Below are 13,203 nucleotides of genomic sequence, written 5' to 3'. Positions count from 1 at the left end.
CGCCACCTGTGGTATTCGGTCAGGCTGACCGACGCTGCTAGGGGTCCGCTGGGGTGATGGAATGGCAGCTAGATGTTGTAACTTCCCACAGGAAAAGTATGTCCCCAGGGCTTCCCTTGATGAGTAGATGGTAATGGTGTAGGTCGCAGTAAATGACGAGGACACAGGGTTGCAGTCTCTTTACCTCTTTACTGAAGGCTTCGGCATTCGCAATCCAGAGCACTGCTAACTGGGCTGGCAGACCGGCCGGTCCGAAGGCACATCCAGAGTTCCCTTTGCAGGTGGAAATCAGTAGCCTTCCTACTAGAGCCTGTGTGATGTAGTACCTCCCTGCTGAGCACCACGGGATAGTCCTCACAACTGTCTGTATGTTTCTGTTCTTTCTCTCTGTCCCCCAGATGGTTTGGATAGGATGCACCCGTATGATGGGGTAGGCCTGGAGTTATTTTATAGGGACCCTAGAGACGCCCCTCTCCCACAATTGCCTCCTTTGTCTTCAATAGGTGTAAAGGTGAGATGGCCAACCTAGAGTTAACTGCCCTGCCGTAGTTCAAAGTAATGTGTAGAGCCTATTACTTCCTCGGCGTTCCGGCCGCCGGCTACGCGCCTCAGAAGGATGTTGCCGATCTTGGGGCACAACTCCTCCTGGTTCTATCTCCTTTGTGCTGTGATCTCGTTTCTCACTTCTCCACAATATACTTCGCTTTGTGTCCTTTCTTAGGATGCCGCCACAATGAGGTGCAGGCACGGCTCCGTAATGATCTGTCTCGTGCTAGGCCACTGCCAGGATCCCACCCTAGACAGGGACCTCCCTGAGTCTTCCCAAGCAACTCTCTCTCTCACTAGATGTTACCTGGGCAAAACCCAGTCAGCTTCTCTCTAACTTCCTATCCGACTTCCAGTTTTACCAGAGTGTGAGGAGTGGCCTAATACATAGAACCTTTTGCTCCCCCTGGTGGCCGGAGTGTGAAGTGTAGTGTGTGACTGTGATACCTGGTCAGGTGAACTCTTTTAGTGCCATCGGACGTACCATCACTCCCCCTTGTGGAAGAGCGACAATACTGCAATGACCAGGACTCTGGGGCGCTGCAAATATCTAGAGTGACCACAGTCATGGGTATACATCAAACAGTGAATAAAACTTACAATGCAACAAATGAATTATACCAATCATTATGCAGGCACATTAAAATATGTTGCTAGATGCTAGAGTGGCAGATGGCAGACAGGAGACAGCAAGCAGAAGGAGTGTATACCATTAGAGTCTATTGCAGCAGATGAATAAAGAATATAACTCTTGTAAATTATCTTTTGCCATTGCATACCCGTTTGTATCTTCCTCATCCACTTCATTCCTTGCCTTCCAATAAATCTACCCTTGTTGTTTGCACCTCATCTTGTGTACAGTAGTCTTCCTGCACTGTGGTGGTCCCCCGGCCATCGCTTCAACTGTCACACAGCCTTGACACATGCAGCTGCGGCGCTGAACAGCTGATCATCAGGAGTGATACAGGTATCTAGGTTCCCAATGTAGCTTCTTCGGTAAGCGATATAGCTTGCCATATAAGGAGGGAGCTGATGATGTTTGCTCATCTCTATTCTTGGGCCCCTGTGCACCAATTATTATAATCAATAATTATTAATTCATAAGGGTTCATTTTGTCCGTGGTGGAACAGCAGAGAACCTTCCGCTAGGAGGTGCCCGTCAGGTTAATGTTTTTAGATAAATAGATACAAACAAAAGAATACAGCAGAATCTGCAAGTGCTAATGGATCGCCCCCAGTAGGGCAGTGGGGTACTCGGAGCCGGGTCCTTCGGTTCTCAGCGGGGATGTCACGGTGGCTGACCCGGTCTGTGGCCCTAGGGACGTCCGTATAAGAAGGGGAAGGTCTTTAAAGGAATAGTGTTCGTGACGCCACCTGTGGTATTCAGTCAGGGTGACCGACGCTGCTTAGGAGTCTGCTGGGGTGATGTTATGGCAGCTAGATGGTATACCTTCCCACAGGTGAAGTGTATCCCCAGGGCTTCCCAGAGTGTAGTTGGTGGATGGTGCGAGGTGCAGTAAAGAACGAGGACACAAGGGTGCAGTCTCTTTACCTTTTACTGAAGGCTTCAATGTCCGCAGTCCAGGGCACCAGATCACAGGGTAGGCAGAGTCCGGCCGGTCTGAAGGCAAATCCAGAGTCTCCTTGTCCAGGTGGAATGCAATAGCCTTCCTATGCGCACAATAACACAGTAGGTCCTCACTTGCTTAAGCTCTAATAAGGTCCTGACTGTTATTACTCTTCTCTCTCTGTTCCCCGTGGTCGGATAGAACAAAACCCGTATGACTGATGGCCTGAGGCTTGTTTATAGGGATCCTAGAGACGCCCTGACCCCCACAAGTTGCCACCGTGTCTTCTTAGGTATTAAGGTCGGGCAGCCAACTTAGAATTGACTGTCCTGCCAGTCTCTGAAGCAACGGCGTAGAGCACTTTACTCCCTCGGTATTCTGGCTACCGGAACGTGCACCAGAAGGATGCCGCTTCTCTCAGCCACTATCCTCTCTGGTATCCACTTGTTATTATGCCTTTGTTTCTCACTCACTACAACACGCTTCCTTTCAATGTCTCTCTCTTTGGATGCTGCCGCACGTGGGGCAGACGCAGCTCCGTGGACCCTCGTCTTCCACAGACCGCAGTCTGGTTCTGGCTGGAACCCACTCCAGCCAGCTTCTGCCAAACTGTCTGTGCGAAGCCCAGTCAGCTTATGTCTAACTTCCTAACCAACCCACCAGTTTTACCTAACTGTGAGGAGTGGCCTAATAGATAGAACCTTTGCTCCCACTGGTGGACTGGAGTGTGAAGTGTGTGGTGTGTCGTTGTGATACCTGGACAGGAGATCTCCTTTATTGCCTCCAGACGTAATATCACTCCCCCTGGTGGAGGAATAATACTACTGCAGCAACCAGGACTCTGGGGCGCTGCACTAAGATATCTGCAAACATTACCTATATGAAATTAGGACTGCATTACTGCTTTATAGAATATACTTACAGAATGAAGGCACTTAGTGTACAAATTGGCCAATTCACGAGAGCCCATCAGCCACGATGTCTCTCACCTTTCTTTTCATGGGAGCCTAACCTAATATTTATCAAACATGATTAGATAAATAAATAGATAAAGAGATACTTTGTAACAGACAGATATGACAGAGATAAATGGGAAACTTTGGGATGGCTTGTAGTGATGCGATACCACACATTGTAGTGTTTCCAGCATCATGGATTATGCACCGGCAGATAATCCTACAAGCCGCACAGATCGCAGTGGGATCCGCTCCGCAGCTTCCTGCAGCCTGTGTGAATGACACATGATATCACCGGAGGTGTGCCCAGCGCCTGATGTGGATGCTGCCTGTACCCTGTACTGCTGGGTGACAATGGAGGGAATGAGGGATCTCTGGACAGATGTGCTGCTGAAAGGTAAATGCAGGGAATGGCAGAATGAGAAGATGGATGGATGATCCTCATCTGTGCGGTGCGGGATGTGCAGAAATGATTTCCTGGGAATAATTAGATGCCAGTGATTGCCAGGAATACTACAAAGTGATGGCATTGTGGAACTTGTTGCAGGGCAGACATTTCCAGGACAGCATTATTACCTGGCTGCTGCTTAATGATGAAGATGGAAATTGTAATTGTTGTCTAGAGATGCGCACACGTATCCAAAATCCCAAAATAGGAAGAAGCAGACTGTATTGCTATTCTGTGTGCAGGGAATATTACAGGAGTAAATCTGCAGCACTGCATCACAGGTTATTTACAGATTTTACCTCTATGAATTCAGCATCCAATCTAACCCTTTAAATATCCACCAATGACCTATATCTATTACATATGCATGTTCATCCAAATCACCCTGGTGCATGAATAAAATGCTAAAATTACGCTTTGTTTTCATTAGCATCATGGCTTCCGCGACAGCTATACTAGATGCTTTTTACATGGACACAGACTCCATTAATGCAAATCTGCGATGATCGGATTATTTGTCCAATTTGATGATAATCTCAGGCATCCAACGTGGTTGTCACCCGGCGGCAACACGAATGTTGCAATGTTGATAGTCCGACTATGTTGCATGGGCTCGTATTTAGGTCTTATTTTACTTTACTCCTTTTTTTCATCATTTATTTCATAAGTCATATAATCTATGCTGATCACGTTCTTAACCCCTTCCTGCAGCGAAGATTTTTTTTTTACTCTTCTTCTAAGACCCGCAACTTTTTTTTTATTTCTTTGCTGAGATAGGCGTAGTAGGGGCTTAAAAAAATTCAGAACTTTATACTAAGAAAAATTTGGTTTGAAATGCTATTTTCTGAAATTCTGAACTTTTTACTTTTTCCATAGATGGCGCCGTGCGAGGGATTGATTTTTTTGTGTCGTTCTTAAAGGTATCATTAGGGAATGCATGATACATTTTGATTGTTGATGAATTTCTGATGAAAATACAATAGAAAGCAGAGACATGACTTTTTTATGGGGGTTTGCAATAATGTTATATTTTTATACAATGGACTTTGCAAAACAAAATATGGTAGTTTTTTAATATATCTACATTAACTAGGAAAAAGGGATGGTAATTAAAATGTATATGCGATTTTTTTTTCAAGTTTTTTTCATTTTTTTTGTGATCATTTGTTTGTTACTTGAGTATTGCAAAATATAGTACAAATCACGATCTCCTTTGAAGCCCCCGTCTGCCTCAGCAAACCATTGGCACCCCGCAATCTTAATGCAAGTGGCATAGGTGATTGGTGGCTGGAGGGATGTAGCTTGGCGCAACTTGCAGTGATTGACAGTGACATTTAAGGGGTTAAACAAGAGCAATCGGATCTGGCGCTGGCTGTTGCTGTTAGAGGCCAGCGCTGGCTGTATAACACAGCTGGCATCTGCCCCGTATAGAGTGGATTCAGTAATAGTACATCAAGTCGCAGGAATCCCGACATTTTTCTCATCATGTATTTTACAGGTTAAATATTCTATGCTGATAGAATACAAAATTTAGATTTTTTTGTGATACAAGCTCCTTTTTTTTTATGATACAGAGATCCAAATCCCCCAAATAGGAATATATGTGAAATATAATATTCTGGTTACCTGCAGGCACCAATAGACAGAACATTAGGGCTTAAAGGGGCTGATCACTACTAGGACAACTCCTTCTTAATCTAAATGTTTGGCCCAATCTAATATATAAAGCTGAATGTGTGTATGTGTGTATGTGTGTATGTCCGGGATTGGCATCTGAACCGTCGCAGCTACAGCCACAAAATTTTGCACAGTCACACGTCTGGACCCCCGAGAGCGTCATAGGCTCTGTTGTGAGGTGAAATTTTAACCCCGCGCTTTCCAATTCACCAAACAATTTTGCCCCTATCTACATAATGGGGAAAAAATGAAAGGAAAAGTGTTGGAGGCAAATTAATAGCTGCCAGATGTGAACAAGGGGGACTTAAAGAATGAGAGCAATGGCGCCAAAGAGTATATACCGTACAGTTGCTAAGGTGGGGCCCCGACATGGGATACTCACCACACCACCACGGGGATATGAACATACACACAAAATGCGCCACACACTACCACGTGCTCGAACACATATACCACCCTCAGCGCACATTTCACCACACATACACCAACCTCGCCACATCAAAGTCGAAACACAAAAGTCGCCGCTCAAAACTCGCCACGCGCAAAACTCTCCACATGCAAAACTCGCCACATGTGCAAAACTCACCTCATGGAAAACTCGCCACACGCAAAACTTGCACACGTGGAAAAATTGCCACATGCACAAAAGTTGCAACACATGCAAAAGTTGCCTCACACAAAACTTGCACATACTCAAAAGGCACCACACATAAAACTCGCCACGCGCAAAACTTGCCATGCGCAAAACTTGCTGCACACAACTTGCTACACTAACTTGTCACATGCAACTCGACACACAAAAAGTTGCTACACGCATGTCGCCACACAAAACTCATCTCACAAAAGTCGCTACATGCATGTCGCCACACGCAACTCAACACACACAACTTGACACACGAAACTCGCCCTAAAACACACACAAGTCTGGTATTATCCTTCAAAAATAAAAATCTGACTAATAAGCAGACAAACTACAAGAGCAACAAATGTACCATATAGGAATCCGGCAGCTGTCAGTCACATGACCAGTCTATTATGTGTATGTGTGAGCTAATATATACTGCCAGGGGGTGGGCTTACTGTTGGCTGGGGATTTATCAGGCTGCCAATTTAGCTTACAAATACTGAGGTAAAAATACTGACCAAATAAAGTGTGAACGAGGTCTAATACAGGAGGAGATGACATACAGATATATACTATATACAGGAGGAGATGACACACAGGTATATACTATTTACAGGGGAGATGACACACAGGTATATACTATATACAGGAGGAGATGACACACAGATATATACTATATACAGGAGAGATGACACACAGGTATATACTATATACAGGAGGAGATGACACACAGGTATATACTATATACAGGAGCAGATTACCTACAGGTATATGGTATATACAGGAGGAGATGACATACAGGTATATGCTATGTATAGGAGATGACATACAGGTATATACTATATACAGGAGGAGATGACACACAGATATATACTATATATAGGTGAGATGACACACAGGTATATACTATATACAGGAGGAGATTACATACAGGTATATACTATATATAGGAGGAGATGACATACAGGTATATACTATATACAGGGGACATGACACACAGCAGGTATATACTATATACAGGGGAGATGACAGACAGGTATATACTATATACAGGAGATGACATACAGATGTATACTATATATAAGGGAGATGACAAACATGTATATACTGAGGTGAAAATGAGAGGTGTGAGGTGAAAATGAAAAGGTGTGAGTGCAAAATGAGAGGAGTGAGGGAAAATAGTGGAGTGATCAGAAAATGACAGATGTGAGGTCGAAATGACAAGTGTTAGGGGGGAATGAGAGGAGTGAGGGGGAAAATAAGAGGAGTGAGGGGGAAAATGAGAGGTGTGAGGGAGAAAATGAGAGATGTGAGGGGGAAAATGAAAGATGTGATGGGAAAATAAGAGAAGTGAGGTGCTATAACTAACCACAGATATTTACTATGCCCAGGCAACGCCGGGCTCTTCAGCTAGTATAATAATAAAGCCTATACTCACCTCCTGTGCCGACTCCATTCCCGCGTTGTCGGCACTCAATCTCCCGGGGCTCATACATACTGTACTAGGTGATTTGCCCCTTTACTGGCCTAAAACCTTAAAAGTAATTCTGAATACTTCTAGAGAGTGATGCTGGTTTTACATTTTCAAATATTTAATTTGTCCTACTAATAGGAATGTGTTCTTGGTGCAGAACATTGATGGATACTAAACTAATTGTCTGATTAAATTGTTGAATGAATAATGCATTTCAGTCGTTACAATCATCATAGAAAAGCTAACAAGATGGTAAGGGAAAGGTCCACTGCTCTGCACACTTTACATTCCCAGGTGCTACAGCTTAGCTTCTATTAACTTCAATGAAGCTGAACTGCAGAACCTGCGAATAGCCACTATGCAGTGTACGGAGCTCTGGTATACTGGCCCCGTACAGTGTGTACATTGAGGCATCTGCAAAGATGCAAAGAGCTGTTACATAATAGTTCTGGGTGTCAGTCCCTCACCAATCTGATAATGGTCAGGTCATCAATATGTAAATCTTGGAAAATCTCTTTCAATAGCTATCAGATGAATGAAACACCCATACACATGCACGCTTGGCTTCAGATCGGTGTGCGGTCCCCACCACTCCACCGAAACTGCCCTGACCAAAATTACCAAAGACTTAGAAAGGGAAAAAGGATTTTTTCTGGCACAACCATCCAGGTAAAAATGTCAATTTTTATTAGAACAGTTTAAAAGAATTTAAAAGAAACCTGACACGTTTCTGGCGCAATAATAGGGCCCTTAGTCATAAGATGTCCTATGACTAAGGGCGCTATTGTTGTGCCAGAAACGAGTCAATTTTCTTCATCTCTTTTAAATGGTTCCAATAACAATTGCCATTTTTACCTGGACAGTTGTGCCAGAACCAATCCTTTTTCCTCTCTACCATAGCTGTGCTCACCAGCAGGATCGGCACCCTCCAGTGATATTACAACCTCAAGCTGTTTTGGATGTTACGTGATAGCTCCCAGGCCTCTCCCTTTCTACCAAACACTTACTTAGTGCCAAAGCTAACAGATAATTCTTTTACAGTACTCCTACTTGACCTGTCCTCTGCCTTATACACAGTCGACCACTACCTCCTACTACAAATCCTCTCTTCCATTGGAGTCAAAGACATTGCCCTCTCCTGGATCTCCTCATACCTCTCCAACCGCACATTTAACATCTCCCACTCCCACACTACCTCCTCATCCCACCCTCTCTCTGTTGGTGTCCCCCAAGGCTTTGTTATGGAACCCTTACTCTTCTCCATCCATACCTCTGGCCTAGGACAACTCATACAGTATCACATCCAATTAGAGTTACGGAACTTGAAAATGCATCTCTTCAAGCAAGTTTACAGCCTGCAATAACCCCCTGCCACATCACCTCCACCAAAGGTGCAGTAAAACCCCTCGCCAACCTGCTGTCTCCTTCCACCATTGTCCAGTAGACTATAAGCTCGCAATGGCAGGGCCATCTCCCCTCTGTACCAGTCTGCCATTGTTAGTTTGTTCCCAGTAATTTATATTTGTATTTTGTATGTAACCCCTCCTCATGTACAGCACCATAGAATCAATGGTCCTCTAAAATTATTATTATTATTATTTATTGTTATAGCGCCATTTATTCCATGGCACTTTACATGTAAGGAGGAGTATGCATAATAAAAACAAGTACAATAATCTTAAACAATACAAGTCATAACTGGTACAGGAGGAGAGAGGACCCTGCCCGAGAGGGCTCCCAATCTACAAGGGATGGGTGAGAATACAGTAGGTGAGGGTAGAGCTGGTCATGCAGCGGTTTGGTCGATCGGTGGTTACTGCAGGTTGTAGGCTTGTCGGAAGAGGTGGGTCTCTAAAAAGAAATAACAATAATTATAATAATGTGTTTTCAAAAAGGAGAAGGGAATAAGCCGTTCATAGAGGAGTCTCCCTGAGAACAAGAGAGCGGGCAAGTTCAAATTTAGGATGGCCGATCCTTACTCCCTATCACAATTGCAGTCAATGGAGAGACAGGAAACCCTAGTACATATAGGGCTGCAGTCAGACAGTCAAATAAAGTGGTTCTTCCAACCCGAGCATGACAGCTTCAACCATTTCTATGGAGCTGTCATGCTCATATCAGGACAGTCGACGACCAGTCCGAGCACTGCGGTTCAATATCGGTCCAATTTATACAACCGTCTGATTGTTCACTAAGATGGATAGTCAGTTGTCCCGGGTTCAGAAGATTTTTAATTATTGTGCAAGAGCACTATTAGAGGAATCTTATGTGCAGCAACTATTGGGAGTGGGGGGATGTGTCATTGTCATTGTATATTGAGAAAGCTATTTAGATAGGGTACAAGTCAGCATGCTGAATCTATGGTCTGGGAGAAGGAAATACTCTGTACAAGGCCGAAACCAGCAGAAGGGAAAACACAATATAATTTACGTATATTCATGTGTGTGTATATATATACACATACACTGCTCAAAAAAATAAAATCCCACATCTTAGATATCACTGAATGAAATATTCCAGTTGTAAATCTTTATTCATTACATAGTGGAATGTGTTGAGAACAATAAAACCTAAAAATGATTAACATAAATCGCAACTAATATCCCAAAGAGGTCTGGATGATGCTCAAAATCAAAGTGGAAAATGAAGTTACAGGCTGATCAACTTCAGTGGAAATGCCTCAAGACAAGGAAATGATGCTCAGTAGTGTGTGTGGCCTCCACGTGCCTGTATGGTCTCTCTACAATGCCTGTGCATGCTCCTGATGAGGCGGCGGATGGTCTCTTGAGGGATCTCCTCCCAGACCTGGACTAAAGCATCTGCCAACTCTTGGTCAGTTTGTGGTGCAACGTGACGTTGGTGGATGGTGCAAGACATGATGTCCCAGATGTGTTCAATCAGATTCAGGTCTGAGGAACGGGCGGGCCAGTACTGCTGACACACTCCTGCCACATGAGGTCTGGCATTGTCCTGCATTAGGAGGAACCCAGGGCCAGCCACACCAGCATATGGTCTCACAAGGGGTCTGAGGATCTCATCTCAGTACCTAATGGCAGTCAGGCTACCTCTGGCGAGCACATGGAGGGCTGTGCGGCCCTCCAAAGAAATGCCACCCCACACCAATACTGACCCACTGCAAAACCGGTCATGCTGAAGGATGTTGCAGGCAGCAGATCACTCACCACGGTGTCTCCAGACTCTGTCACATCTGTCATATGTGCTCAGTGTGAACCTGCTTTCATCTGTGAAGAGCACAGGGCGCCAGTGGCGAATTTGCCAATCCTGGTGTTCTGTCGCAAATGCCACGTGTCCTGCACGGTGTTGGGCTGTGAGCACAACCTCCATCTGTGGATATTGAGCACTCAGACCATCCTCATGGAGTCGGTTTCTAACCGTTTGTGCAGACACATGCACATTTGTGGCCTGCTGGAGGTCATTTTGCACGGCTCTGGCAGTGCTCCTCCTGTTCCTCCTTGCACAAAGGCTGAGGTAGCGGTCCTGCTGCTGGGTTATTGCCCTCCTACGGCCCCCTCCATGTCTCCTGGTGTACTGGCCTGTCTCCTGGTAGCACCTCCAGCCTCTAGACTCTACGCTGGCAGACACAGCAAACCTTCTTGCCACAGCTCGCATTGATGTGCCATCCTGGATAAGCTGCACTACCTGAGCCACTTGTGTGGGTTGTAGAGTCTGTCTCATGCTACCACTAGTGTGAAAGCACAACCAACATTCAAAAGTGACCAAAACATTAGCCAGAAAGCATTGGTACTGAGATGTGGTCTGTGGTCCCCGCCTGCAGAACCACTCCTTTATTGAGTGTGTCTTGATAATTGCCAATAATTTCCATCTGTTGTCTATTCCATTTGCCCAACAGCATGTGAAATTAATCGTCAAACAGTATTTCTTCCTCAGTGGACAGTTTGAATTCACAGAAGTTTGATTTACTTGGAGTTATAATCTGTTGTTTAAGTGTTCCCTTTATTTTTTTGAGCAGTGTATATATACAGTGGGTACGGAAAGTATTCAGACCCCTTTACATTTTTCACTCTTTATTTCATTGCAGCCATTTGGTAAATTCAAAAAAGTTCATTTTTTCCCATTAACCCCTTCCCGACCTGTGACACAGCGTATGCGTCATGAAAGTCGGTGCCAATCCGACCTGTGACGCATATGCTGTGTCACGGAATGATCGCGTCCCTGCAGATCGGGTGAAGGGGTTAACTCCTATTTCACCCGATCTGCAGGGAGAGGGGGAGTGGTACTTCAGCCCAGGGGGGGTGGCTTCACCCCCCCGTGGCTACGATCGCTCTGATTGGCTGTTGAAAGTGAAACTGCCAATCAGAGCGATTTGTAATATTTCACCTATGAAAATGGTGAAATATTACAATCCAGCCATGGCCGATGCTGCAATAGCATCTGCCATGGCTGGAGACCCCGATCTGCCCCCACCCCACCCCACCGATCGCCCCCCCAGTCGTCCTTTTTGCCCCGATCTCCGTTCCGCTCCCCTCCTCCCTCCTGTCGGCTCCCCCGGTCCTCCTGTCCGCTCCCCAGGTCCTCCGATCCCCCCCGTGTTCCTGTCCCACCCCCCCCCATACTTACCTAGCTCCGATGTCCCTCCCGGTGTCCGGCCGTCTGCTTCATGGGCGCCGCCATCTTGGAAAATGGCGGGCGCATGCGCAGTGCGCCCGCCGAATCTGCCAGCCGGCAGATTCATTCCTGCACATTTTGATCGCTGTGATAAGTTCTATCACAGCGATCAAAATAAAAAAAAGTAAATAAATCACTCCCTTTATCACCCCCATAGGTAGGGACAATAATAAAATACAGAAAATATAATTATTTTTGTTTTTCCATTAGGGTTAGGGGTAGGGGTAGGGTTAGGGGTAGGGTTGCACTTAGGGTTGCACTTAGGGCTAGGGTTGCACTTAGGGTTGCACTTAGGGCTAGGGTTGCACTTAGGGTTGCACTTAGGGTTGCACTTAGGGTTGCACTTAGGGCTAGGGTTGCACTTAGGGGTGCACTTAGGGTTGCACTTAGGGCTAGGGTTGCACTTAGGGCTAGGGTTGCACTTAGGGTTGCACTTAGGGCTAGGGTTGCACTTAGGGTTGCACTTAGGGGTGCACTTAGGGTTGCACTTAGGGCTAGGTTTGCACTTAGGGTTGCACTTAGGGTTGCACTTAGGGCTAGGGTTGCACTTAGGGTTGTACTTAGGGTTGTACTTAGGGCTAGGGTTGCACTTAGGGCTAGGGTTGCACTTAGGGCTAGGGTTGCACTTAGGGCTAGGGTTAGAATTAGGGTTAGAATTAGGGTTAGGGTTGGAATTAGGGTTAGAATTAGGCTATGTGCACACGGTGCGGATTTGGCTGCGGATCCGCAGCGGATTGGTCGCTGCGGATTCGTATCAGTTTTCCATCACGTTTACAGTACCATGTAAACCTATGGAAAACCAAATCCACTGTGCCCATGGTGCGGAAAATACAGCGCGGAAACGCTGCGTTGTATTTTCCGCAGCATGTCAATTCTTTGTGCAATTCCGCAGCGTTTTACACCTGCTCCATAATAGGAATCCGCAAGTGAAATCCACACAAAAAACACTGGAAATCCGCGGTAAATCCGCAGCTAAAGCGCAGTGCGTTTTACCTGCAGATTTTTCAAAAACTGCGGAAAAATCCACACAAATCCGCAACGTGAGCACATAGCCTTAGGGTTGGAATTAGGGGTAAGACTAGGGTTAGGGGTGTGTTGGGGTTACGGTTGTGGTTAGGGTTGGGATTAGAGTTAGGGGTGTGTTGGGGTTAGTGTTGGAGTTAGAATTGAGGGGTTTCCACTTTTTAGGCACATCAGGGGGTCTCCAAACGCGACACGGCGCCACCATTGATTCCAGACAATCTTGCGTTGAAAAAGTAAAA

At 45.6% G+C, this 13,203-nt stretch overlaps 1 protein-coding gene across 1 annotated transcript in view; it reads left to right on the top strand.

Annotated features, from left to right (window-relative positions):
* Positions 1-3,357: 3,357 nt before the first annotated feature.
* Positions 3,358-13,203, top strand: part of ZC3H12C (zinc finger CCCH-type containing 12C) — a 188,344-nt gene continuing 178,498 nt past the window's right edge. The window contains exon 1 of the mRNA XM_077299830.1: positions 3,358-3,467. The gene's annotated coding sequence lies outside the window, so the exon portion shown is untranslated. The remainder of the gene's footprint in view (positions 3,468-13,203) is intronic.

This window comes from Ranitomeya variabilis, chromosome 3, assembly GCF_051348905.1.
Source record: "Ranitomeya variabilis isolate aRanVar5 chromosome 3, aRanVar5.hap1, whole genome shotgun sequence".
NCBI classification, from domain to species: Eukaryota; Metazoa; Chordata; class Amphibia; order Anura; family Dendrobatidae; genus Ranitomeya; species Ranitomeya variabilis.
The sequence above is the reverse complement of the archived record's forward strand: the minus strand, read 5'-3'. Positions and strand labels throughout refer to the sequence as shown.